Source organism: Otolemur garnettii, unplaced genomic scaffold (genome assembly GCF_000181295.1).
Source record: "Otolemur garnettii isolate 467f Iridium unplaced genomic scaffold, OtoGar3 scaffold00205, whole genome shotgun sequence".
In the NCBI taxonomy this organism is placed as follows: Eukaryota; Metazoa; Chordata; class Mammalia; order Primates; family Galagidae; genus Otolemur; species Otolemur garnettii.
Window position 1 is genome coordinate 1995336 of NW_003852600.1, and position 4363 is coordinate 1999698.

Here is a 4363-nt window from a genome sequence, read left to right on the forward strand (position 1 = left end):
CCCCTCGGGCCCTAGTCCTTGCTCACTGCACAAGCCCAGCCAACTGAACCATTTTTATCTAGCCATTAAGTAGTGTCCATTTCATTCCTGTGCTCCTATTTTTTAAATTAGACCATTACTCACGTGGGGGTGGGGTGCTGGGCTCAGAGCTCACGCAGGCTCCCCGGAGTTGGACTCCAGCTGTATCTGGCTCGGCTCCCTGGTGTGGTCACAGGACTGTAAACACTGCAGCCTCCTTATCTCAGATGTCTCTTCCCGTGTCCCCTGTGCATTCAGGTCACAGGACTGTAAACACTGCAGCCTCCTTATCTCAGATGTCTCTTCCTGTGTCCCCTGTGCATTCACTGGCTAAGATTTAATCTCCATTTAATCTAACACGTTCCCCCCTGCAGTGTAATGTTGTGAGTGTTTCCTTCTAATCTGTGCAGCTACATGCAGTCACCGCCCCCACTAACGTGCCTGCCCCCTCTAAGGTCTTGTTCCGGGTCCTGTTCTCTTCCCATTCTATTTTCTCTCTTATTCAGTGTAGCCTGAGCTTCTAAGGCACGAACTCTCCCCAGATCTCTTTCCTAATCCTGTTACTTGTACTTCCAGCCATCACGTAGCCCCTCTTGTGTGGCACACGCCACCATCACCTACCCACGCTACCCCCAGGTGCAGCCCTGTCCACTCGGTGCCTAAAGCAGACACGTCAGAGAGATTCGAGATTTCCCCCCTTCCTTTCCTTGTTCTGAGTCCTGGCAGTTTTACCTCTTATTTGTTGAGTCCCCCTTGCCCTTTAACCCCCATTCCTACTCTTTTAGATCAGGCCTTTCTGCTTTTCACCCTTGAAAATGATCAAGGAAGAGGGGGCTTGCAAGGAGGTGTGTCCGTGTCCTTCTCGTGACTAAAACATGGTATTGCTCCTCCGTGATAACCACCCCCGCCCCCAGCCTGATATTCCGGAGTGTTTGTAGTCTGGCCCCTTTGCCTCTGGGCTTACTCCTTGCCTCCTTCCTACTCCCCCCCCCCAAGATAAGCACGAGCACCCTCAGCATCTCCTGGGCCCCTGCACGTCAGTCATGCTGACTTAGAGTAACTGACTTAGTTTGCAGCTGTCCTTTGACTATTTTTTTTTTAAGAGACAGTTTTACTTTGTCGCCCTTGGTACAGTGCTAGGGCGTCGCCTCCTGAGCAGCTGGGACTATAGGTGCCCATCACAATGCCTGGCTATTTTCTGTTGCAGTTTGGCTGAGGCCGGGTTTGAACCCTCCACCCTCTGTATCACTGAGCCACAGACGCTGCCCTTTTTTTCTTTTTTGAGACAGAGTCTCAAGCTGTCGCCCTGGGTAGAGTGCTGTAGCATCACAGCTCACAGCAACCTCAAACTCTTGGGTTTAAGCAGTTCTCTTGCCTCAGCCTCCCAAGTAGCTGGGATTACAGGTACCCGCCACAATACCTGGCTATTTTTTGTTGCAGTTGTCATTGTTGTTTAGCTGGCCCGGGCCAGGTTCGAACCTGCCAGCCTCAGCGTATGTGGCTGGTGCCGTCACCACTGAGCTCTGGGTGCCGTCATTTTTTTCTTGAGAGCAGCAACTCTGTAAAACTTAGTAGAATTAGCAGTTGTAGTGACTGTATAAGTGGGCAATAGAGAGGAATAAACATCGCCTGCCTCGGATATGCTTTGGGCCTGAGGAGCTCAGTGTGAATCTTCCCATAGCTTCTTACTAACAGTGTGAAGTTGCATCTACCACATAAACTCTCTGAATTTTAGTTTCCTTGTCTGTAAAATCAGCATGGTTATTGTGTTTAAAGTATTGTTTTGTGTTTAAATAAGATGGTCCCTCTTAAACTGTTCTGTTCTTAAATGGTTGATGAAGTGTACAGCAGAACTCAAAAACTGACTTATCTGAAGTTCAAATGTACCTACAGTTCTCAAATATGGTATGCAAGTGTTCTTGGAGCCTCTGATCTGAGACACAGGGAAAAGGAACTGCAGACGGGATGATTGATTTCAAGGGAGGTCGGGACTCACCCGGGTCAGCGACCCGGCCTAACTTTATTGATTATCTTATATACTTTCAAACATTCAGTAAGAATTTAACACAGATACAAAGAAGTGAAGTAGCATTAGGAAGCTACCATTTAAGATTACAATTTAGTGTGAAGGCTGAGGAAAACATACAATTGATTTTGTTTAGAGTAAAAACATAAGGGAGACTGACTGACTGTTTTTGCTGGCCCAAACTGAAACTAGAGATTATAATGTTAATGAAGGAAGAAGACAGAGAACAGAACCCAATGCTGGAAGGCAGGCATACATGCTCCCAGCTGCGACCCCGGCTGATTCTCCAGAATTTCTAAAGAAAGTTCATCTGCATTTTTCTGCATATCTATAGTCAGGTGCAGAAGCTCGATCTTTGAAGAAATCATTCTCAGAATCAATCTCCTGGGGGAGCACATTGAAGCGAACTGCCATGTCTGAGCATGGGGTGCTTATCTCTACAATGGTATTCTTAAATTGTAAAATAGAAACTTCTTTTTCTAAGTATTAAACTTAGTTTGATGCTGCAATTACAGAGGTTATAACTGGAACATAGTTATGATGTTATAAAACGTATTTAGTAAAATACAAGAATAGAAAAGCATGGATATTGTATGAACCATCAATTGAAATTATATTTTTGAGGTTTGGATTTCAGAAAACTATACAAATCATGTATTATATGATTAATGAAGATGTTTCCAAGATACTAACAAATCAAAAGTCATAAATATTACTGAAAACATGTTTTTAAGGATATTCATAGAACAGGAAGGCCACTGGCATTCCTCTGCCTCAGGAGGGGCACATCCTCAGCGGAACAGTATCGCGTCTGAACGCACGAGGGGCACATCCTGAGCGGAACGGTAACGCGTCTGAACACAGATAAGAAGTGTTAATTAAGTCTAAGCAATAATTCAAACCATATGAAGTTTCCCAAGGAAGTCTGTACCCAGAAAAAAAATCTATTTGATACAGGAGAGTTCTGTTTTCTTTTCCCATGAGCAGATAAGGTCATGAAATTTTTTAGTAAGATAAGTGCACTATTGCTTGTTGTGCAGAGATTATTTTTACAGCAGATGTAGCTCGTAACTTACTATCTTGCAGTTACAATACCTCCCTGAGACCAGAGTGGGAAAGTCTTGGGAGTGTCACAGTTTCCTCCCTCTGACTCTTCCTTGTTTCCCACGTTAACAGAATAGAATGCAAAGTTCATGCTAAAATGTGAAAGGTTGGACCAATAATGTGCGTTTTATTAGTGGCATAAATAAGGAAGCCTCTGCACACTGTGTGTGTGATAAGTAGCTTATTATCAGGAGCAGTGCCAGGGGCAGGCGGAGCTGCTCTCTTCCTGCTTTTATCTGGAATGCGAAACGAGAAAATGAAACCAACCGGCCCCGCCCCAGAGGGCAGTCGCCTTCCGTCTGTACCCAGAGGAAACCATCGGTGACCATGGTGGGAAGAGGTTTTGTGGCTGGAGAACAGACACACAAGCTGCTGAAGGTCTCAGTTCTGTGTGAAGCTGGTTCTTTCGGTTTTGAGGGGTTTCTGCTTCAAGACACCGTCTGTCCAGGGGTCTGCCAAGTGCCAGCACTCGGGGGCAGATCTGGACACCAGAGCAGAGAGCACACCTCCCATCTGCCACTCAACCCACAGCACACCGTCCTCCGCAAGGAGCACGCTCACCTCGCTCAGCCCGGCTTGCAGCTTCTGTAACATTCTGTCCTGTTTTTATCGAGTCTGTATGAGAAGGAAATGCCAAGTGGGGAAGGCTTTTTTATAGTTTTTATCACAACTGTTCTTGCTGACAATGTCTGAGTGTTGTCTGATGTTCTTCCATTGGACAAAGTCCTCTCCAATGGAGAGGAGTTTACAGAAATGCCCTTTTTTCTTTCTCTTTTGTGAGATTTGGGAATCAGCTAAATCTTCCCTCTCGGCCTTTGACTCTGTATGTGTATTTTGAATATTTTGTTCTCAGTTGTGCTTGTGTTCTTTAGATTATCTTTCTTTCATCCTCCCCTCCTCTGCCTCTTATGTTAATTCTCTTTGATGAAGACACCTGCAGACCCACCCTTGAGGCAGTCATCAACCCTAAATTCAAATTCCTCCTAGACTGAGTGGAGGGCCTGTGTCCTTTTAAAAAACAGCAGCAGCCCTCCTCAGCAGGGTCTCACGCTGCTCCCTCCTGGAGGGGGGCGCTTGGAGCAAGGCCTCCCCTGTTCTGGGCCTCTCTGGTCCCTGTCGTTTTTCTGTGATTTGAGCAATTTCATTCTTCTACTGACTCTATGGCTTTGATTGGCATCGCCTTAGACCTTATTTTATTTATTTATTGATCTTTTA

The 4363-nt window shown here is 45.7% G+C and overlaps 1 protein-coding gene across 1 annotated transcript in view; it reads left to right on the forward strand.

The window, feature by feature from the left end:
* ME1 (malic enzyme 1) overlaps positions 1-4363 on the forward strand; it is a 161719-nt gene that overhangs the window by 53270 nt on the left and 104086 nt on the right. The window lies entirely within an intron of this gene.